This window comes from Castor canadensis, chromosome 4 (genome assembly GCF_047511655.1).
Source record: "Castor canadensis chromosome 4, mCasCan1.hap1v2, whole genome shotgun sequence".
Classification (NCBI taxonomy): Eukaryota; Metazoa; Chordata; class Mammalia; order Rodentia; family Castoridae; genus Castor; species Castor canadensis.
In genome coordinates, this window is record NC_133389.1 from 67,301,555 (window position 1) to 67,327,103 (window position 25,549).

At 36.2% G+C, this 25,549-nt stretch overlaps 1 long non-coding RNA gene and 1 pseudogene across 1 annotated transcript; both read right to left on the reverse strand.

The window, feature by feature from the left end:
- Positions 1 to 4,554: 4,554 nt before the first annotated feature.
- Positions 4,555 to 17,952, reverse strand: LOC141422537 (uncharacterized). Its single transcript, XR_012447157.1, has 4 exons — positions 17,787 to 17,952; positions 17,405 to 17,596; positions 15,741 to 15,829; positions 4,555 to 7,119 (listed from the first exon to the last, which is right to left on the reverse strand). It is a non-coding gene; the product is annotated as an uncharacterized lncRNA (long non-coding RNA).
- On the reverse strand, positions 17,000 to 17,098 carry LOC141422858 (U6 spliceosomal RNA; annotated as a pseudogene).
- Positions 17,953 to 25,549: the final 7,597 nt, after the last annotated feature.

Below are 25,549 nucleotides of genomic sequence, written 5' to 3' on the forward strand. Positions count from 1 at the left end.
GTGAAGAAATGTCCAACATCCATGGCCATAAAGGAAATGAAAATTAAAACCACAATAAGATTCCATTCCTGTTGGAATGGGTATTACCAAGAACACAACAACAAATGTTGACATAAGATGTGGGGTGGGGAGAAGGAACCCTCATATACTGTTGGCGGGAATGTAAATTAGTACAACCACTATTGCAAAGAGTATGGAGGCTCCTAAAAACTAAAAATAGAGCTGCCATGTGATCCAGCAATATAACTCCTAGGGATATACCTAAAGGAATGTGAGTCAGGTTACAATAAAGATACCTGTATGTGCATTATTCACAATAGTTGAGCTATGGAAATAGCCAAGATACCCCAGAACTAGTGAATGGATTAAGAAATTGTGGTATTTATACAATGGAATTTTATTGAGCCATAGAGAATGAAATTTTGTCTTCCACAAGTAAATGGACGGAATTGGAGAACATCAAGTTACATGAAGTTAACCAGGTTCAGAAAGTCAAAGTCCACAAGTTTTCTCTCATATGTGGAATATAGGCCCAATGCAAATATAAGCAATATTATACATGCATAAAAATATATACAGAACCCATACCAAAAGTGGGATTGGTAGAAGAGACTAAGGGAGGAGGAAAAGAAGGAAAGAAAGATAGTGAAAAATAACAAAATATATCACATCTGTGTAGGAGCAAAATGCTAAGGAAACAAACCAAAAACTGTTCAGTAGCATAAGATAAGGGAGACAAGGGCAAGGAAGTGCAGTGGAGGGTGGTTAGATTGACTTAAGCATAACACATATACAGGTATAATACCAAGGCAAAAATCCCACTGAACAATGATGAGACACCTAAGCAATGAAGGACAAGAATGAAAAACAGGTCATGATAAGGGGAGAATTTAAGGGAGAGGGAGGGTAAAAGAAGGAAGCTTAGGTGAATATGGTTGATGGACTTTCTACACAAGAATGAATATAGAATATTTAAATCTGATGAAATCACCATAAGATGGAACTAAGATAGAAAGGAGAAAAATGGAGGGAGGAACAAATTTGGGACATAATACACATACACATGGGAATGTCATAATGAAACTCCCTGTATAGATATCTTAAAAATGTCTTTTTCAAAAATGAAGGAGAAGAAGGTAAAACAGGTCCTATTTGAGACCTGGGACCAGTGGGAGGGAGAAGCACATAAGGAAAGGGTGAAGAAAGGCAAATATGGTGAAAATATTATGTACTCCTGTATAAAAATGGTAAAAATGAGACCTGTTGAAACAATTCTAAGGAGAAGTGGGAACAAAGGAGATATATGGATAGGTAAATCTATCTAAGATATATTATAAGCATTATTGTAAATGTCAGTGTACCCCCAGTACAGTAATATGTTCATAAAAATAAAAAAATATGTATACTATAAAAACATAACTTCTGGCCTCCAAGGTCATCTCTATGTTGTATAATTTGAGCAAGTATTTTGCTAAATCAGTTTATCACAGATTCTCCACATTAGAGATACTGATCACCCTCAATATGTGATTAATTTGTTTTGGCTTCTTAGTCAATACTTTATCTTTTTTATTATTGGTATGCTGGAGGTACACCAATTTTTCAAAGTTGATAGGGTTCTTGCACTGCCATTATCCATTATCCATTAGATAATGTGTGAACATTCTGTACAGCATTCAGCAAGAGTCAGGGTGGATTTGTTTAGAAACAATCCTCCATAACCCAGGAGGTGTTGTCTTAGTAATCTTCCATCGACTAACCACTACCTTCCTCCTTGACTTGAACAGTCCACTTTCCTTCATCTCAGCAGAGTTCAATCCAGGCTTTCTTCCCTAACACAAAACTTCATTGCTCTAGCCCCATGCCCACCTCTGTACTTTCATTCTGTAACAAGTACAAAGAATAATTTTTTCTTTCTTTAACAAGTTTGCTAACTGTATAAATTTATACTTAATATAGTGTTATTTTTGCTAATAGTGATTAAATTATTTCTCAACTATTAAAATAATAGTTGAGAAATTTCTCAAGTCTTATTCCACATGTGGGATAAATGTGTTACTAAATTGCCAATAAGCCAGCCTGAAAGCAATACAGTAGGCTAGGTGAATACCCTTAAGCAATATTTTGCTTTAGACACTGCAAAATTAAAAAATCTATAACCTACTACTCAACGTAAAGCTATAAAAAGAAGCACATCACCATTATTATAGAAATTAGGCTTTCTCCCTCCCCACCACTTAGAATCAGCTGAGCACAGCTGGACCCAGCAGCCATCATGGTCAGCACCAAAGCTACAGATGACAACCTGTATCCAGTGGTTAAGCTACAACACAGCACCTCCCCTGCCCACACAGAACCTCTTCTCCCTTTTCATCCCTGTAAGACAATTAAAGTGCTATCTAGAGAGGTGAAACTGGTTTATGCTTCCATCAAAAACATATGTACAATCTTTGAGGTAAGATGGCAGATATGAAGCATCTACTGTTTTGATTCCATGCACGAGAAAAGTCAGATAACTAAAGAGAGATTATATACAGAACAGATAAAGAAATGCAGAGCCTCATGACCAACAAAAGAGAGGCAGGACACTACGAAAAGCAAGAAGAATCATATGAATCCAAAAAAAACAGTGTAAAGTCCCAAGCCCGACCCAACCTTCCTCAGGTGGGGGAAGGTAACTACAGACATGAGCACAAGGTAAGGCAAAGGGTCCTAGGGCAAGCCAGTATTAACAGCTGCTGAAAAAGTGCATACCTTCCACAAGCCTAAAGCTGTTTACAGCTTGGTGAGACAGAGACCAAGTGAGTCTCAGTGTGGACAAAGCAAGTTGCTGGAAATTTATATTCTTCACAGATTCTGAATTACTTGAGCACTGGTAATTGCTGTGTGCTATACTCAACTGAAAGGCAGGAGAAGTGAAATTGGGAAATTGAGGGAAGCATCAGTCAGGCAGATGGCAACATGCATGCTTCTGAGCTGCCACTTGCTGGCTGCATCATCACCTGCAGAACAATTGGTCCTGTCCACAATCAGATCTCTGGAAATTACACCCCACCCCACCACCCACAGGATGTATGGAGACCATGCATGCTGAGATAGTTCCACTGGCAAAGGACTTTGTAAAGAGAACATCTCTGTGTCACCCATAAGTTTCCATCTTCTCCTCCACCCTCATGCTGTGCAACACGGCGTATGTTGCAAAAACCTCCTTCCTCAAATAGGTGTAGGCAATTACTTCCAAAGTAGAATTCCAATGGTTCAGCAGTTGAGAGAAAGAATTGAGAAATGGGACTACATGAAACGAAAAAGCTTCTGTGAATCAAAGAAAATGGTCCCTAGACTGAAGAGGGAGCCCACAGAATGGGAGAAAATCTTTGTTAGCTATTCATCTGACAAGAGATTAATAACCAGAATATAAAGGAAGCTCAAAAAACTCAACTGTCAAAGAATCAATGACCCAATGAAGAATTAAGAAAGTGAACTGAACAGAGCTTTTTCAAAGGAACAAGTCCAAATGGCCAAACAACAAAAAGAAATGTTCAACATCCATGGCCCTAAATGAAATGCAAATTGAACCACATTAAGATTCTACCTCACTCCTGTTAGAATTGGTATTATCAGGAACACAACAACAAATGTTGGCAAAGATGTGTGTGTGGGGGGGAAGGAACCCTCATACACTGTTAGCAATAGGAAAAGTATTCAAGCAAGACACAAAATATGTAGTAAAAATAACAGTAAATTTAATTAGGAAAGAAATTTAGTGTAATAGGATAAAATGGGGAGAAATGGAAAAAAAGAGAAACATTTCCTACCCTGAAGGAAATGGGAGAAGAGACTAAACATGGTGGCCCCCATCGCTTACTCTTATACTATACACCTGGGGAATATACATGATCAAAAATCTTGAATGTGGGTGGCTGATATGGCTGTTAAAACAGAGAAGAGTCATCCCAGCTACCCAAATCACAGGAAAAAGAGGTGTGCTTTAGAACTTCCCTTTGTCAGGAATGGTATTTTCTACCCATCCAAGGCTCCTAGGAGCTTTTTAATATCTCAAAAAAAAAAAAAAAGAAAAAGAAAACCAAACAGAAGCAGGTATCTCCATGTTCCTGTAAGATAGCATTTAAAAGGAAATGGGAGGGGACTAGCTGCTCCGGCTTTTAGTTTTTACCTCCTCATTCCAATGTCTGAGTCTGCCCTTTAAATATTTATTTATTTATTTATTTATTTATTTATTTATTTATTTATTTTCATTTTTCTTTTATTATTCATATGTGCATACAAGGCTTGGTTCATTTCTCCCCCCTGCCCCCACCCCCTCCCTTACCACCCACTCCACCCCTTCCTGCTCCCACCCCTCAATACCCAGCAGAAACTATTTTGCCCTTATCTCTAATTTTGTTGTAGAGAGAGTATAAGCAATAATAGGAAGGAACAAGGGGTTTTGCTGGTTGAGATAAGGATAGCTATACAGGGCATTGACTCACATTGATTTCCTGTGTGTGGGTGTTACCTTCTAGGTTAATTCTTTTTGATCTAACCTTTTCTCTAGTTCCTGGTCCTCTTTTCCTATTGGCCTCAGTTGCTTTAAGGTATCTGCTTTAGTTTCTCTGCATTAAGGGCAACAAATGCTAGCTAGTTTTTTAGGTGTCTTACCTATCCTCACCCCTCCCTTGTGTGCTCTCGCTTTTATCATGTGCTCATAGTCCAATCCCCTTGTTGTGTTTGCCCTTGATCTAATGTCCACATGAGGGAGAACATACGATTTTTGGTCTTTTGGGCCAGGCTAACCTCACTCAGAATGATGTTCTCCAATTCCATCCATTTACCAGCGAATGATAACATTTCGTTCTTCTTCATGGCTGCATAAAATTCCATTGTGTATAGATACCACATTTTCTTAATCCATTCGTCAGTGCTGGGGCATCTTGGCTGTTTCCATAACTTGGCTATTGTGAATAGTGCCGCAATAAACATGGATGTGCAGGTGCCTCTGGAGTAACAGTCTTTTGGGTATATCCCCAAGAGTGGTATTGCTGGATCAAATGGTAGATCGATGTCCAGCTTCTTAAGTAGCCTCCAAATTTTTTTCCAGAGTGGTTGTACTAGTCTACATTCCCACCAACAGTGTAAGAGGGTTCCTTTTTCCCCGCATCCTCGCCAACACCTGTTGTTGGTGGTGTTGCTGATGATGGCTATTCTAACAGGGGTGAGGTGGAATCTTAGTGTGGTTTTAATTTGCATTTCCTTTATTGCTAGAGATGGTGAGCATTTTTTCATGTGTTTTCTGGCCATTTGAATTTCTTCTTTTGAGAAAGTTCTGTTTAGTTCACATGCCCATTTCTTTATTGGTTCATTAGTTTTGGGAGAATTTAGTTTTAAGTTCCCTGTATATTCTGGTTATCAGTCCTTTGTCTGATGTATAATTGGCAAATATTTTCTCCCACTCTGTGGGTGTTCTCTTCAGTTTAGAGACCATTTCTTTTGATGTACAGAAGCTTTTTAGTTTTATGAGGTCCCATTTATCTATGCTATCTCTTAGTTGCTGTGCTGCTGGGGTTTCATTGAGAAAGTTCTTACCTATACCTACTAACTCCAGAGTATTTCCTACTCTTTCTTGTATCAACTTAAGAGTTTGGGGTCTGATATTAAGATCCTTGATCCATTTTGAGTTAATCTTGAATATTTATTAAAATAATATAATTTCCCTGTTTCCTCCACTATCTATCCTGCCTCATTTTACCCCTAAACGACTTTGATCCCTTTTAACCTTAAAAGGGGTGCAGAGGGGCGATGGTCCAGTCTTCTGTAGCTACTTCCTGCTGAGTTTGGGTGCCGGCCCTAACTGGAAAGGGATCCAAGAAATCGTTTCCCTATCTTAAATTTAGGAGGTGACAAGGGAAATTTAATTGGTAGAAAATTTAGTTGACAGGCTTCCAGAATCAGGACCAGGAGACATCAAAATTTTTTTTTTAACTAAAAGAGAAATTATTGAAAATCATCCTTCAAAGTAAGCCTTTAAGTTTTATGAGGCTTTTTCCAAACTTTTCTGCAGGTATTGGTAATCAGGTCCTGGGTTGCCTCATGAGGGGGTTTTGTTACTACCCCAAAGCCAGGAATCCAAATCGTATAGGAAACAGTCATTTATAAATAAGATGAGCTAGTTATTAATTTTTAGGTGACCCTAATTTAAGAAGGCCCATCTTCTTAGGGACAAGTGTTAGTTCCCCCAGAATTACAATGTGGCCTAGATAATTTACCTTTAATTGGGAGAGCTATGCCTTTGAACAGAGGCCCAGTACTCCACAGACCCTAAGAATTTAACATCATCTGCATATGTAGTAAGGCTCTAGTTTGAAAGGACCTCAAACAAGTTTAGAATGCAACATACTACATTGAGCTATGGAGAACAAAGTTTCATTGGTCTCCAGCCTTAGATTTAATGCTTTATAACCCTTACAAAAATGATACCAAATTAGCAATTAATAATTTATGCATCATGATGGAATAAATTTCATTGCTAAGAATAAAACCTCTAAATTGCCTATTCAAAATATGCACACATAACGACCCATTCTTTTTAACCTCTTGGCTTTACTTTGGAAGGGCTGGCAGGATTAATTCCATTTTGTTGTTGGTTTATATACAGGGTATCATTATATAGCTTAGATTGACCTGGCACTCACTATGTAGCCCAGGCTGGCCTTAGCTCATGATCTTCCTGTTTTAGCCTTCTAATCACAGGGGTTACAAGCATGCACCACAATGTGCAGAATGACATTTTTATTCTGACAAATTTCCTCTCATTTCTGAGCAGTTTTGTTTTGAAGATATCCACTGACCAAGCACTCTGATCTGGCTTTAATTGTCCTTCATTGGTACTCATGCCCCAAATGATCTGAAGTTATTTCACATTAGGAGAAAAGCGTCAGCCGGTTTTGAGAGTCAGTGCCAAAAAACACAAACAAACCATTTTTGGACAATTTAAGCAAGCCAAGAGGTTTAGAAGAAGTGGCTTTTAGGCTGGGCTGATAGGGTACCCATTTTTTAAGTTTAAGGTTTTTGTTCTGTAGGTAATGTGGTGGCATTTTTAAAAATGCTATTTGTGATGTACTTCTGCAAAATGTCAACAGAGAACAGTTAATGTTTTACAAGGAAAATACAAAACAACACTGATGAAAGCAAATATTTAAATAGACAAATGTTTGAGAAATAGACAATTGCTAGAGACATTTTCTGAGAGTTTGATTGTAAATGCCTTAGAACAGGATCCAAACTGTAGCTGACAAAAACACTTAAAATAGTCACTGTTAGAATTTTTAAAAAATGTTCACCAATTGTCAAAACAATTTTTATTGCATATAGCATTTTAGGATAATTATAATGGATAACATTAATTAGTACCATTAAACACTCCTAGTTACAATTGGGAACACCTGTACACAAACCTGTAAATATCTACCATCATTAACAGTTTTAATTTGGAGAATACCACTTGGTATACCTTTTTATAACATTGTATTTTAGGCTTACTTGGAGAACACAAATACATTGAACATGTAAAGGAGTCAGCAATACTTAGCATCATGGTTTTATACATAGCATATCATTCATTAACTTAGCTGTTACCCTTGAAATAAAACATTGAATCTTATTTCTTTATATCCCATTTTATTTAATGAAACTTAGTTTTTATCATATTATTATTGTACTGGGATATATCATAACATTTACAAAAGTTCTTACAGTATATCATAGTTGAATTCACCACCTCCATCACTCTCCTGTATCCCCACCTCAGCATTCATGTCTCATTTTTCCATTATCATACATAATATTTCTACCACATTCACTCTCTTACCCCTTTCTTTATATCCTCCCACACACACTGGTACCAATCAATAGAATGTTTTTTACTCTCTTATTTAAGATAGCTATACAGGAAGTTTCATTATGACATCTCCATGTATATATGTATTATATCCTGAATTGGTTCATTCCCTCTATTTTTCTCCTTTCTACATTAGTCCCCTTCTTATGGTGATTTCAATAGATCTAAAAATTCTATATTCATTCTTGTATCCAAAGTATATCAACCATATTCACTTTTTTAACTTCCTTCTTTTACCTTCCCTCTCTTGTATGTGACCTCCCCTTAGTGTAACCTGTTTTTAAAAATTATTTTATTTGCACATAATAGTTGTTGAGGGGGATACATTGTGATAAATGCTTACAATGTATCTTAGTCAGATTTTCCCCTCTATGACTCTCCCTCTTCCCCCTCCCTACCTTCTTAGAAGAATGAAACCCATTGACATAGTTCTATTTTCATATATGGATACAAAATACATCCACCATTTTCATCCTAATTCCCTATTGCTGTTTTTCTTTTTTCTTTTTTTAGAATATATTCATTGTACGGGGGGGATTCATTGTGACAATTCTGAATGTGCTTATATTGTGCATTTATTTCTTAGATTGCCCCCACCACCTCTCCCCCTTGACCCCCTCTCCACCCCCACCACCTCTCCCCCTTGACCCCCTCTCCACCCCCATCACCTCTCCTCCTTGACCCCCTCTCTACCCCCACCACCTCTCCCACTTGACCCCCCTCTACCCCTACCACCTCTCCCTTTTGACCCCCTCTCCGCCCCCACCAATTTTCGTGCTTTACTCCCTCTCCACCCCCACCACCTTTTGTGCTTGACCCTCTCCACCCCCACCACCTCTCCCCCTTGACCCTCTATCCACCCTCACCACCTCTCTCCCTTGACCCCCCACCACCCCAGCACCTTTTGTGCTTGACTCCCTCTCCACCCCCACCACCTCTCTCCCTTGACCCCCTCTCCACCCCCACCACCTCTCGTCCTTGACCCCACCACCTCTCCCTCTTGACCCCCTCTCTGCACCCACCACTTTTCATGCTTGACCCCCTCTCCACCCCCACCACCTCTCCCCCTTTACCCCCTCTCCACCCCTACCATATCTCCTGCTTGAACCCCTTTCTGCCCTGACCATCATTCCCACTTGACCCCCTCACCCTGCTTAAAGCAATTGCAAGAAATTTCATTGTTATAGTTTGTATAAGTATGTGAAGTCCACCAACCATATTCCCTTCCCTTAATCTCCTTCATTCACCATTCATCCTCCCATAAGTATTTACATGTATATATATACATATATATGTATGTATATGTGTGTATGTATACACGATGGAATATTACTCAGTGAAGACAAAACATGGAATTTTGTCATTCTCAGGAAAATGTGTGGACCTGGAAAACATCATGTTAGAGAACTAAGCCAAGAAAAAGAAGACAGTGGTTGCCTGTTTTCTCTCATATGAGGAAGATAAATCCAAATACAAATTAAGTATTACTGTTATACATACAAATTTATGTATATAAACACACATTATGTGTACACATATATATTTATTTATAATGTTTTCAAAAGCAGGACTGTTAGAGGAGACTATGGGAGAAGGAAAAACAGAATAATAATAGAGTGAATAATACTGAAATACATCACGTGGGTAAAATAACAGAACACAATTAATACTGTTGAAGAGTACAGGTAGGGAGAAAAGGGTTAGGAAGAGTAATAGAAGGGGATTGACTGATTATAATACAATGTATTTACAGGTAAAATACCAAAACCCTACTGAACAATGAACATTGAAGTCACTTCAAGAAGGACAGTGGGAGAAGAGGCAGAACAATGGAGGGAATGAACCAACTGGGTAAAATATATATTACATATGGAAATGAAAACCCCTGTATGATTAGCATATATTAACAGAAACTGTTTTTAAAAACTTTCTTGGAAAAATTGGCCTGGTAGGCCTAAAACTTCCAGAGGTGCAACACCACACTCTGAGGTTGTTCTTTAACAAACAGACAGTAACTTGGACAAAGCCTAGCCAAGTACTAACACTTCAACAAGAAATACAGATTTTTTCTTCAAATTTGTTTTCCTTGTTTTTAAAAAAATTGGTTTCTTTATTTGCAACCTTTTCACTTTTTCCCTCATTTCCCAAACCACGCTCTGTTTCTACATATGCTCTCTCATACTATTATCTCCTATACCTAGCTCCCCCTCTATCATCCTACTCCCTCATCATCCAACCCCATCCCTTATATTACTCCATTTCTAATTCTTATTCTGTGAAACCAGTGTTAAGCTCCCAGATCACTGTCCTAGGCAACAGAGATTTGTTCCCGTACAACCTTACTGGGGAGACATAATCGTCCCAACTATCTTATACAAATATTTGGTTTATTACTGAATCACTGTCCTCCACATACATGAGAAAGTAAAAGAGAAACTTAGCCCAACAGATGCTTAAACGGAATCCAGAGATAATGAATTGGCTGAATTGTCTGATACAGAATTCAGAAGCATACAGTTGAAAGTGATTCATGACCTCAATGAGGATTCAAATAAACAGGTAAGTGGAGTTAGGAAATCATTCCAAAGCCTATATGAGAAAGATCAGCAAGAAGGATGAGAAATTCAATAAGGAAATAGAAATTATAAAAAAAAGTTGAAATTTTAGAATTAAAACCCCAAAACCCTGAAGATATTAGTATCTCCTTGATATGATCAAGGAGAAGAAAAAAAACCTGGGATGGAGGATAAGATTGAAGACAATCACAAATTAAAAATGTATACTCTGATCACAACAGGTAAGGACTTGGCAAATGAACAAAAGGGGAAAGAGCTGAAACACAAATGAGAGGCATATTCAATGCAATCATAGCAGAAAGTTTCCCAAGTCTACATAATGATATAGACACCCATGTACAGGAGGTATTTCATGTCTAAATTGACATGATTAGAAAACAACTCCACATCATATCAATTAAAATGCCAAGATAGAGAATAAAGAAAGGATACTGAAAGCTGCAAGATCAAAATACCAGCTTATATACAAAGGTAAACACATAAGAATCACCACATACCTCTTAGCACAAAGCCTGAATGCCAGGAAAAACATGGAGGACTATATTTCAATCTGTGAGAAATAATAATTACCAACCAAGCATACTATCCAGCAAAGCTATCATTCAATATTTATGGAGAAACAAAAAATAGCAGGATAAGGATAGGCTAATGCATTTCATGTCAACCAACTCTACATTAGAGAACATACTTAAGGGAATATTTCACACAGAAGAAGAAGAAAAACAGTCACAAAAATGAGACGCCAGGAAAACCAAAAGGAGACTTGATGGACCCATGAGAGTTAGGAAAGTATCACGCATGATTAACTCAGTAATCCAGCAAGACCTGAAAATAAACAACTCCAAAAGCGTAATTACACTAGAGTCAACCTGGAAAAGAAAACCAATAGAAACGTAGGAATCAGTAAATATCTCTCAATCATAACCCTAAATGTAAATGAACTGAACTCTCCAATCAAAAGACACAGATTGTCTGACTGGAACAAAAAGCAAGATCCAACAATCTGTTGTCTACAAGAAACATCTCTCAAAACCAAAGTCACCCAAAACTAAAAGGGAAAGGTTGGAAAAAGATATTTCAGGGATGTGGAACTTGAAAGCAAGCAGGCAGTAATAACTAGTCTCATATTAGGCAAAGCAGATTTTAAGCAAATTTCAGTCAGAAGGAAAAGAAGTTCTCTACAAACAAACAAAGGGAAAAATAAAGCAATAATAAAATAATGCTAAATAAGTATGCACCAAATGTTGGTGCACCCAAATTCATTAAATACTTCTGAGCATGAAGAAAAAGATAGGTCCAGATACAACAGTATTGGGAAAACTCACCACACTGATCTCATCAATAGACAGTGTATCTAGACAATAAAACAAATATCCTAGAACTAAACAATACTATGGATTTAAAGACATCTATAGAGCATTCCATACTATAGACTACACATCATTCTCAGCAGTCCACAGAACTTTCTCCAAAATGGATCCCATACTAGGTCATAAAGCAAATCTCAACAAGTACAACAATAAACAGAACAATCCCTTGTATTCTAACAGACCATATAGGGATAAAATTAGAAATCACTGTCAAGGAAAACTATGAAAATCATTCAAACTCATTAAGATAGAACAACACACTTTTGAATGATCAGTTGGTCATTGAGGAAATTTTTTATTGTTGTGCTTGGAGTACATTGTGGCATTTACAAAAGTTCTTACAATATATTAAATATATCATAGTTGAATTCACCCCCTCCATCATTCACCTTTATCCCATCTCACACCATTCTTAGTTTCAACGGGTCTCATTTTTCCATTTACATATATTTGTACACAGAAAGAAATTTGTAGATTCAAATGAAAATGAAAACACAACTTATCAGAACCTGTGAGACACAGCAAATACAATCTGAAGTGGGAAGTTTAAAGCCATGAGCACCCATATCAGAAAATCATGAGACCTTAAACAACCTGATCATATTCCTCAAACTCAGAAAAACATGAAGAAGCCAACCCCAAATGTAGAAGATGGAGGGAAATTATAAAAAGTAGGGCAGAAATTAATAAAATGGAGACCAAAAGTACAATATAGTGAATCAAGAACTTCGTTATTTGAAAAGATTTTAAAAAAAATCAATCCTTTAGCCAAACTAACCAAAAGAAAGGAGAAGACCCAAATTAATAAAATCAGAGATGAAAAAGAGAATATTACAATGGCAACCAATGAAGTTCACAAGTTCATACCAGAATATTGTGTGAATATTTTGAAAACCTATTTTCTAGCAAACTACAAAGTCATGAAGAAATTGCTAAAATTCTCAACACATATGACCCACCAAAATTGAACCAAGAGGACATAAACAACTTCAACAGTTCTATGATAAGCAATGATACTGAAACAGTTATAAAGAGTCTCCCAACCAACAAAACCCCAGATCCAGATAGATTTACACTGAATATTACCAGACATCTAAAGAATAACACCAAAGTTCCTCAAACTATTCCAAAAAATTACAAAGGGAAGGAATACTAGCAAATTCATTCTATGAAACCTGTATTACCTAAAACCAAAACCATGTAAAGATGCATCCAAAAAAGAAAGTTAAAGGCCAATATCCCTGATGCAGACAGATGCGAAAATCCTCAATATAATACTTGCTAACAGAATCCAACAGCATATTAAAAAGATAACTCACCATGATCACATTGGTTTCATTCCAGGGATCCAAGGATGGCTCAGCATATACAAATCAATAAATGTAATACAACACAAAAACAGAATCAAGGACAACAACTATATGCTCATCTCAACAGAAGCATAAAAACCTTTGACAAAATTCAACATCCTTTCATGATAAAAGTTCTGAAGAAACTAGGAACACAAGGAACATACCTTAACATTATAGGTTTCTATGGTCAACATCAACCGATGGGCATGAGCACCCAGAAGTGGGAACTCACACCCTCCACCCCTAGCTGTGCATGTCTGGGAATAGAGCAACAGTTCTAGTTCTTTTCTTCTCTCCCACAGTTGTAGTGCTTACCTAGGAGGTATCAGGAATGAGTCCCACCTGGGGCTCAGTATTATAATTTATATGCAAGTACAATTTCAAGGATCAAATCAAAGTAATTAATTTTTCCATCTCCCCAACCATTATCATTTCTACATGTTGGGAACCCTGAAACTCTTTTCCTCCAGTTGACTATGGTAGAACAGTATCCAATTTTTGTGGTTTTGCTAACTTAAAATGCTAGAGTAGAATAAAAAATATCCAGGTATTTTAGTACTGAGGTGGAGAGCAGACATGACCAACTTGAAAGAAGAAACTCAAATAAGATAGACACTTTTTCAAAAGTTTCTATGACTGAAAATATCCTTGAGCAGACAGCAGGGTTGCTTAACCTCGGCAATGTTGATTTTGTCCTGAAAAGTTGTTTCTGGAGGATGTCCTGTGTGTTGTGAGATGTTTAGCAGCACACCTGGTACATTCCCACTACATTCTAGCAGCACCCAAACCCCAGTTCCGGCCATCAAAAAAGTCTGTGGAAATTTCCAAATGTCCTCTTACGGCAAAAATCATGGCTAGTTAAGAATCATTCCCTAGGGGCTGGTGAAGTGGCTCAAGTGGTAGAGCCCCTGCTTAGCAAGCATGAGGCCCAAGTTCAAACCCCAGTACCACAAATGAAAATCATTCCCTACACAAAAAGCATCCAAATAAATGTCACAGTTTCCAAATAACAAGTTTTAAGTGAACTAAAATGATTTAATAAATTCAAAGTAACTTAACTGTATCCCAAAACCAAACTCAAGAAATTAAAAGGAGCTCACTAGTAGAGTACTTGCTTAGCATGAAAGTCCCTGGGTTCGATCCTAGCACCACAAATAAAACCAAAAATGAACAAAGAAATAAAACAAAAACAACAAAGGGCATCAAGTCCAAGAAATTATGTTCTCCTTGTAGGATAGAATTAAAATTTAAATCAATTACATAAAAATATTTGAAAAAACCCCCAATACTATAGAATAAGTAATATACTTCTAAATAACCCAGAGGCAAAAAAAAAAAAAAAAGGAAATCAAGAAGGAAATTAGAATGTATTTCAAAGTGAGTGAAAATAAAGAAGTGTTTGGAAGCTAAAGCAGTATTCAGGGAAATTTTCATTGATGAAATCTAACATGCATTCTAGAAAACAGAGGAGACAATCTCTGTAATCGAATTTGGCCAAATAGAAATACAACGCTAAACTCATGATATTTAAAAGTGAAAACTGATAAAATGAATGCCATCAAAATTGAAAACTTCTTTGAAAGACACTGTGAAGAGGGTGAAAGGACATTTTTGAAAATGTAAAATAGAGCAATCACCTTGGAAAAGAGTTTGGAATTTTCCAAAAGTTAAATATGTAACCACTATGATAGCCATCATACTCCTAAATATTTATTCAAGGAAAATGAAAACATATTTCCACACCAAGAACTATATGTAAGTATTGATCGAAGATTTATTTCCAATAGCCAACTAGAGAAAACAACTCAATAGAGAAACAGGAAATTTTTAAGTTACGCATAACAATTGTTATGATTTAGATTAAAAAAATGGCATGAAAGGCTTGTGTGTTGAAGTCCTTTCTCCAGCTGGGGGCAGTATTTAGCGGTAATTGGATAATGAGGGTTCTGACTTCATCTGTTGACGAGTTCATAACTAAATGGACTATTAGGATGTGAGGTCAACATAGAGAAAGTAGGTCGCTGGGGGAGTACCTCTGAAGGACTCACTATCTCTGCTTTCTGGCCACCAAGAGACGACAAGCTTTCCTCCATCATGCCATTTCCCTGTGACGTTTCTCCTTGCCATGGGCCTAAAAGCCACGGAGTCAGCCTCCAATGGACTGAAACCTTTGAAACCATGAGCTAACGTAAACCTTTCTCCTTTAACTTCTTTTTCTTAGCTATGTTGTCACAGCAACGAAAAGCTTACTAACACACCTATACAATTGCATGATAATCAGTAATGGAAGACAAACTATTGGTACATAGTGGAAAAATTTAAAGAAACATTTTCTTCATTTACTACTTTACATTCTTTCACATTTTTCAGTTCTCTCTCTCTCTCTCTCTCTCTCTCTCTCTCTGCTTCCATTATAGTTCCATCTCTAGGAAGAGAAAAGATACTAGGAAGAAATTATTTATACCAAATGAAGAATATTAATTCTGAAAGACCCACCATATATAGGGAAAGTATTTTATCTGCATTAGGCTAAATTCAAATGCCTTACCTCATCCTGTCAGTATACATCAATTTCAGTCCTTCAGTGTTTGGGAGAAATGAAGTCAGGTAATTCCGTGGTCCATAAAACGTCAACCCCTAACAAAAGAATAAAATGTAAGTATGCTTTAACCAAAAATCGTATGTTCTCCCTCATATGTGGACATTAGATCAAGGGCAAACACAACAATGGGATTGGACTATGAGCACATGATAAAAGCAAGAGCACACAAGGGAGGGGTGAGGATAGGTAAGACACCTAAAAAATTAGCTAGCATTTGTTGCCCTTAACGCAGAGAAACTAAAGCAGATACCTTAAAAGCAACTGAGGCCAATAGGAAAAGGGGACCAGGAACTAGAGAAAAGGTGAGATCAAAAAGAATTAACCTAGAAGGTAACACACACACACAGGAAATCAATGTGAGTCAATGCCCTGTATAGCTATCCTTATCTCAACCAGCAAAACCCCTTGTTCCTTCCTATTATTGCTTATACTCTCTCTACAACAAAATTAGAAATAAGGGCAAAATAGTTTCTGCTGGTTATTGAGGGGGTAGGGGGGAGAGGGAGGGGGTGGAGTGGGTGGTAAGGGAGGGGGTGGGGGCACGGGGGAGAAATGACCCAAGCCTTGTATGCACATATGAATAATAAAAGAAAATAAATAAATAAATAAATAACATGTAAGTATACTTTAATATGATAACCTCAAATAAGTATACTAGGGAATGCTTGTTTATAACTATTTATCCTCAAATATTTTTCTTAGAAATATATAATGAGGGAGTAAATTTGACCCACATTTTTTTCATTGATTGAAGAAGCAATCAAAAAAAATTTAGTATCATTTAAAAAGTAATAAGAATTTGATCCTGGATCCAATCAATGACAGTAGTTCTTCCAATCATTTCTGCATTGCATTCAACTGATTTTGCCCAAAAATCTCACTAGCAGCAAATTTATTTTGAGCCTTGGAGGCTGAATGCGCTCAATTGGCACAGATACCAGAACTATGCTTCTTAAATTGAAAGTCATATGTTATTCTCTTACCTGGATGTTCAGAAATTTTTAAAAAATGCTTTTATTCCATTTTTGAATTATCACACAATAATATGAGGAGTTTTATTGTGGCAATTGTATATATGCATAGAGTATTCTTTGAACAACTTCACCTCCTCCATTATTTTGAGTTTGGCTTATCTTACTCAAAATGATGATCTCCAATTCCATTCCTTTTCTTGCAAATTTTATTTTTCTTTATGGCTGAGTAATAAAAATATGGAACCCATCATGAATTTGCATGTCATCCTTGTGCAAGGGTCATGCAATCTCTTGATCATTCCAATTTTAGCATCTGTGCTGATGAAGCCCATGTTCTGAAATTTTTGCCCATTTCCAGACTTTCTATTGGAACCCTGCCAGGGATGGTAACAGGTTTCTGAGAATCTCGGACATTCTATTACCCTGATTTATGCTTGACACTGCCCAAAGAGATCTATGAAGTATGTCCTACTTCCTTCTTTGACTTTTTTCACCATATGAAACAGTGATCCACTTCCTTCTTATTAGAGGATGATCACCAACCACTTCTCTAAAACATTTGTGTGATCTATCACCTCATTCATTCAAAATTATGTATTAAATTTAGTGATGAGAAGAGGATCTGCAAGTACTCACTGAGATTTTTAGAAACCATATTGCCTGATGAAGACAATCCACAAGGCATGAGCTTACACGGGAGATTCTCACACAGGGTTTTGCAATCATCCTCATTATACCCTTGGTTTCATTTTTACCAGAAACCATGCTTTCCTGACATCACACAGACTTGATTGTTGCCCTGATACTCTGAATTACTTTGGAAATCTTCTGCTGAAAGAGATTGGGAATAAATAAAAAATAATTTAATTTTGTTTAACAGCAAGACGTAGCTCTTGTATACTGCATTTAAACTCCTCATGGAGAGTGAATAATCTTACATCATCGTTTTCTGTTTGTCTCCTATCATTAGCAACTAATAGAAAACAGTTGACACTTTCAACATCTGTCTAGACATTACCTAAGCAGACCTGTGAGCTTGGTAGGTGAATTTCCTGGTTCCCATGACGCCTCAGGTGATGGTTTAACAGCACTTTCTACCACTGTGTCATAAGAAATTCCAGGATAACTTCTTCACTCACGCACTGGGCACCTGGGTAGCATGACTGGAATTGAGAAGGTCCATTGAGCATCTTTCTTTCTGCTCATGACTTCTCTACATGGGAAACTTGGACTTCCTCATAGCATAGTAGTCTCCAGATAGTCAGATATCTTACATCATAGTTATCACCAACTGAGGGACTAGTCTAAGAAACAGGAATTAGAAACTACCAGTTTTTAAAGTTCTAGGTCTGGAAATTTCCATAAAGATCACTTCTAGTATATGCTATTTGTCAAAGCCATCAGAAGACCTTAAAAGCAACTGAGGCCAATAGGAAAAGGGGAACAGGAACTAGAGAAAAGGTTAGATCAAAAAGAATTAACCTAGATGGTAACACCCACGCACAGGAAATCAATGTGAGTCAATGCCCTGTATAGCTATCCTTATCTCAACCAGCAAAAACCCTTGTTCCTTCCTATTATTGCTTATACTCTCTCTACAACAAAATTAGAAATAAGGGCAAAATAGTTTCTGCTGGGTACTGAGGGGGTGGGGGGAGAGGGAGGGGGTGGAGTGGGTGGTAAGGGAGGGGTTGGGGGCAGGGGAGTGAAATGACCCAAGCCTTGTATGCACATATGAATAATAAAAGAAAAAAATAAAAAGAAGACCTCGCAGATTTAAGGGAACATGGATCTCTCAAAAGTATGGCTATCAAAGAATTTGCAGCTATCCTTAATTGATCATATTTAATCTATGTTCTGGCCCTCCCAATTCAAATGAGTTCCAATAGCATGTATCCACCCATGTAACTGGCAGATCCACTCATGTCTCAAAATCATCGGACCATGGTAGAACCAAACTCACTACTTCACCAGTGTTTCCCTCACTAGTGAATGGCTCTGTCAGGTACTAAAAACTTGAAGATTATCTTTGACCCATCTCACACACTCTTTATGCAATGTGTTACCTTGTTCTAATGATTTAACCTCATACACAACAATATTTGCTATTTTTAATCTACAGTATCCATTCTAGAGCTGAGATTTCTTGGGAACAATTTATTATTTTGATATAAAAAGAACTGTGAAAAATTACAGTACTTCTCTGAGAACAGCCTGTTTCTTCTTTACAAAGCCAAAGTAAGCCAAGCTCTGCATATCCCTCCCCTCCACTTAAAGAAAAGATGCATAATTTTAATTACTGTTTTATAAACCCTATGAATAAAGATTGTAGGAGGAAGAAAGAGTGGTGATTTTCTATAAAAGAATAAATTGCCACTTACACTTTGGACAATGTAATATAGTTTACACAACACTTTAAGACATATGACTTTGCCAATGTCAGGAAGTTGTGCTTTCTGACTCTATAAACTATACCACTGAAGTTATGTGACTTTAAGGCATGACTTCAATTTCATTCTTCATTGAGCTGGGGTTTTATATACATTTTTATTCAGCTCTATTTTTTCCTTTGGTCTTAAGATTATATTAAACTAGACTTCTACCTATAAAGAGGAGATAAATCCTCATGCACTTTAATTTTAAACTTTCTTCCCTCTCTCAAATACATTTCTCACCAGCCCAATTTTATCTCTTTTCTAGGCTTTCCTCCACCCTAGATATGCTGCCTTCTAATTCCTAGAAGCAGGGATTTCTCAACTGTTACTAGACTGTGATAAATATATCACAAAATGGAACTATCTACATTGAAAGTAATTACTAGTATATTTGGGTGTATACAAGCACATGTATGTGTTAAAAATGAAATCTGGTTTATTTGTTTATATTTATGGAATGCTACAATGTTGTCACAAAAATAACTGTACTAAGTTATTATGTTTAAAATATGATATTGCATTGTCTTTATTATTTCACATTTTTACAATAGGAAAAACTTCATCTTAATCTTTAAACAACTTTCACAAGATCACATAGCAAAGTGTGACCTTGGATGTTCTTTACAATGGGACTCTTGTCCAATATAGGACAGAGTTTCATAGACTCATGGAAGCACTTTTTGGGTCTCTGTCAAAGCACATCTCACAATCTGCCACGTAATTAAGTTATTTTTACACATGCTTATCTTTCCCACTCTATTTTATAGTTAGAAGTTTAGGCTTTCCTACTTAATAGGCTTTTAACTTTCAAAAGCTATAAACCTCCCAATTTCTCACTTTTCAAGTGCATAAAACTAGGGGGCTAAACTAGAAGAACCCTATGGTCCTTTTAGGTTCAAATATTTCGTGATTTCTATGATAGTGACTTCCTTGGAATAATGTGTGTATTTATCCGGTGTTATTTTACAGTTCACAGCTAAGTGCATTTTACCAAGCAGGTAGTCTAGAAATGCTTACTGAATGAAGTGGATCGGTTTTAGAATGTCAAAATAATTAGCATTTAAAGCTAGACATCTATTTATAAACAGAGTCATTTATTTATCATTTAATTATTGACTAATTGAAGTTAGTATTGAGGACATTAGTATTAAGGACATATTAGTATTAATGCATTAAGGACATTAATGTAAAAAAGAAAATCATAGTCCCTATCCTCAAAGATTTCCTTTCAAAACTGAAGTTTTTTATTCTTTTTACATACAGTAACATATACAAACTTCATAGAAAAATGATGGAAAGTACATGTCACTATCATTATTTTAACTTAAAAATGTGAGAAAATGAAGGCCTAGAAAGGGAACTGATTTGCCTAGGATGATTTAGCAAGTAAGCAGCAGAGTCTGAACTGGAATTCTCACCCTGATGTAGCCCAGTTTAGTGTTATGTTCCCTAATACCTCAATGATCATAGATAAAACTGCCTGGGAAAAATAAGAGCAGTGGATTGAGGACTGAGACCTGGAAACAATCATATTTATGGGAATGGAGAAGACAGAAAGGGACATTGGGGAAGTATGAAAGTAGCAATATAGCCACAACAGGAAGAAGGGGGTGATGGGAGCTCCAGTTACTAGAGAATCAAAGAAAATAAAGACTAAAAATCAGGCATCAACTGGTGGAAAAAGATTGTTAGTAAGTTTCAGAATAGTCATGACACAATGATGGTCACAGTTTCAAGAAGAAGCAAACGTGCAAATATTCATCAGCCCTCTGATGAAATTATACACATCATCAGAAAAGATTGTGAAGAATCTTGAGATATTCAAAGCTGAATGGGAATATGAATGTGTTAGAGCGGAGACAAGTAAGGCAGTAAAGTAAATAGCATAAATTCATTTGTCTAGTATGTTCTCAGTCATTTTCGTAAAACTGAATTATCCTTATTTTTCAGCTGAAGTCATGCTGATATTAACTAAAAAGAATAAAGAGGCAAAAGATTGGGGAGGGAAAGAATTAGAACTTTTATAGCAACAAGGATGTCAGGTGTTGGTGAGGCAGGAGGAATCATGCAGCAAAAGACCTAGAATGGATAAAGAAGAAGGAACAAGAATGGAATTTGACAATGATTAAGTTCTCTATACTGAGGAAGCTGTGTCTCATATTTCCCCCATATTAACTGGATTAATTTGATTGTACACAAATTCAGAGGGAAAGGAACTACAGGGGACAAGAACAGTTCCTAATACTCTAGTCTAATAACCATTTTTCAAATAATTAGAGAGAAAACCCGTGCTACATTCTCCCTACACTTGATTTATGCTCAGCAATATTATGTATGACATATCACAGAATAACAGTTTTCCTCTGGAGGCACTTGAAAATAGAAGGGCTTCTTCATTAGGCAGAAAGATGAAGAATGTGCTGTGGACTGCCTGTGTTCAACTTGATGCTGATAGTCCAATTCATTTGAAAGTAAAGCTTAACAGGAAAAGAAGATGAGAAACACTTGATTTGTTACCTACATATCCATCTAAATCTATATTTTTGGAATAAAAGTTTCCCAAGGAATGAAATATGTATGTTAAATCATTGTGCTGAAGGATCCCATCACTGAATAGCATCTACTCTTTTATATTGTCCATTCCTTGCTTCCCTTGAAACTCAAGTTTTAATAGTAGGATGTATAATAGTACAACTCTCACCACTATAAACTATTTATAGATTTCGTCTCCATTTTCTCCCATACCTGAAGGTTTGTAAATTACCACTAACTTAAACCCATTTTGAGAATCCCGGTAAAGAAATACTGCACATTAGCTATAAACAACAACTATAGGATCAATTGAGAAGAACTTAAAAGAAAGTTACAGTAGTCTTAACAAGAATCAGAAGGTGGCCTAAATTAGAATGAATCATCAGACCTAAAAGGAAATTTAAAGATGCTGTTTACTCTTTTTCATCTCATTTTGGTTTGATCATTTTCTGTGTGGCTCTGTTGGAAGACAACTCAGAGTTGATGTGCCCCATGCAAATGTTTATCTTTCTGTGTATTGACTTGGAGAAGAAAACAAAGCTAGAAATGGGAAGAAGGAAAGCCTTTACATCCAGTCATATCTGCATTAAGTTTTTCATATGGGTATATGTACAAGAAATATTTTTAAATATCCAAAACTTCTTTTCTGCAAGCCTGAGTTATAGCCTTACTACAGGAATAATATACACTATATATAGATGTGTGTGTGTGTGTGTGTGTGTATATATAGAGAGAGAGACTAAGTGAAGCATTCAAATTATATATATACATATATAAATATATATACATATATAAATATATATATTATATATACATATATAAATATATATTATATATATAAATCAAATGTATATATAAATATATATATTTTAATATATATAAATCAAATTTGAATGCTTCATATAGTCCCTATATGAATCCTAAAAAACCAAGCATGTAAAAGAAATGCTAACCAAATAGTCATTGAAATTTCCCATACGGAAAATGTATGTAGTTCTGTTTTGACCTGTTCAATATATAAAAATTAAATATAATATCTAGATTCAAGTATTTTAAATATTATCGGATTGTTTCCTTGAATGATCTTAAAATCTTTGTTTGATTTACATCTGACAAGGGATTAATAATTAGAATATACAAAGAGCTCAAAAAACTTAAGAACAAACTACCAACCAACAACCCAATTAATAAATGGCAATATGAACAGACAATTCTCTGAAGAAAATGTGCAAATAGTCAACAAATACATGAAGAAATGTTCAACATCCCTTGCCATGAAGAAAATGCAAATCACAACAACACTGAGATTCCATCTTATCCTAATCAGAATGGCTAGCATCAACAATTAAAACAACAAATGCCAGGGAGGATGTGGAGGAAATGAACCCTTATGCACTGTTGGTGAGAAGATAAACTTAATGCAACCACCACAGAAAGCAGTATGGAGGATCCTTGAACTAAAAATAGAACTACCATATGACCCAGCGATTCCACTCTTGGGGATATAGCTGAAGAAATGTAAGTTGGGATTAATATAGACATTTGCACACCCATGCTTATTGCAGTACTATTCATCATAGCCAAGTCTTGGAATCAGCCCAGATGCCCTCTAATCAATGAGCACATAAAATGAAATTTGGTATATTTACATAATGGAGAATTATTCAGCCATAAAGAAGAATGAAATGTAGCATTTGCAGGAAAAGGGATAGAACTGGAAATAAGCATGTTAAGTAAAGTAAGCCATGTTCAGAAGGACAAAGGTCACATGTTCCCTCATATGCTGAATCAAGACCTAACATACATATGAAGAGATATACATGCATATATACAACACCATGACTGTAACAGAGGGACTGTCTGGGGAGGAGGGATAAGGAAGAAGGGAGAGAAACAAAGAATGATGGGATATGGAAAAATGCCAAAATACACCATGTAGCTGAATGAAGGTGGCATGAGGCAACCCACCGAAAGCTGTTGAAAAGGGGAGGGGAAGGGAGATGGAGAAAAGAGAACACAGGGAATTAATCTGACCAATGCACAACATATGCATGTGTGAAACACTACAGGGTAACCCCTTTGTACAAGTAATACACACCAGTAAAAAAGAATATGTTAGCCTTATTTTGACTGTTTAACAAATAACATTTAAATGTAATATCTAGATTTGAACAGTTAAAATATTATCCAATTATTTCCTTGAATCAGTCTTAAAATTATATATTTACTTGTCTTAATAATTGTTTATTAGCATATATTAATTGCACCAATGGGGTTTCATTATGATTTTTTCAGACATATATTTTTAATTGTAATCCATTTCTTCAGCAATCTCTTATTATTCATTTAAAAGGAACGTGTATTCATTTTTCATTGCTAAACTGCAACTTTTACCTGGTGTTTTTGTTTTTGTTGCTTGGGGGGTTGTTTATGCTTTTGTTTTTGAGTAAGAGTCTTGCTATGTAGCCCAGACTTGTGGCCACATAACCTGAAAACTTATAGCTCTTAGTAAAAGTACAATAAGCAAAACTAGATGTTATGAGTTACACTCAGATTCCAATATAAAAGTTTGTTTTGAATCTCAAATAAACCCATAGATGGATGATATAGATACATGATTAATGAGACAGATTGATCTAGAGATAGAGATATGTAAAGACAGACATATTGATACATGGTACAGGCATATATAGATATATAAATGTAAGTGTAATTCTAACATTACGTGTCATCAAGGTAATATTTCAAGGTATATCTTCCTTGAAAATTTAGACAGAAGTCATTCATTACAACAAATATTTAGCTTTAATGATTATGAAGAGATGGTATTTATTCTAGTTTCAAGCCAAACTAAATGTTCAAAGAATTAATTATTATTCCCACTAGTTATGCTAATTCCAGACAGTGCATCACATACACGAATCTTCCCTCTTCATATGGCTGCTTGATATCACAAAAACCTGCAACTTACAGTTAATTCAATATACTTTACGACAAAGTTAAATGAGGTCAATGTCTGGGTAGGTCATAACACAATTTGGGTCAGCTTCCCACATTTTCATTCATCCCTGGTTTAGGGGATCCCAGGGATATATTGCAGCTAATGTTCAGTTTCTATTCCCCTTATCACAATATTCCCCACTTCCACGGGCTCTAACTCTATAACAAACAAGATACATTTTTAAATGACTACATGAGTTAGCCAGTGCTAAAAAATGAACTGCTTCACAAGAGTGAACTGACAGTTAAGTTCTTGAGCTCAGCAGTCTAAAGCCATCTGAGCCAACTCACCACTTTACTTTTCCTCCCTGTTCACAAAGCTTGGATTTAGTTTCTTCTCAGGGACAAAATTCAAAAGCATGACAGCAAAAGAGATTGTGCTCCATGTGACCTCAGCTCTGGAACAGGAAGAATGATTTATCTACTTTAATTTTTTTATTCAAGCAATATGCATAGGCAATGACTTCCTCAGTAGAACTCAAGTGGCTCAGCAACTAAGAGAAAGGATCAACAAATGGGACTACATGAAATTAAAAAGCTTCTGTACAAAAAAAGAAATGGTCTCTAAATTGTAGAGGCCATCCATAGAATGGGAGAAAATCTCTGCCAGCTATACATCTGACAAGGGGTTGACAGCCAGAATATACAGGGAGCTCAAAAAACTAAACTCCCAAAATATCAATGACTCAAGGAAGAAATGGGCAAATGAACTGAATAGAGCCTTTTCAAAGGAAGAAATCCAAATGACTAAAAAAACACATGAAGAAATGCTCCTTATTCCTGACCATAAAGGAAATGCAAATCAAAACCACAT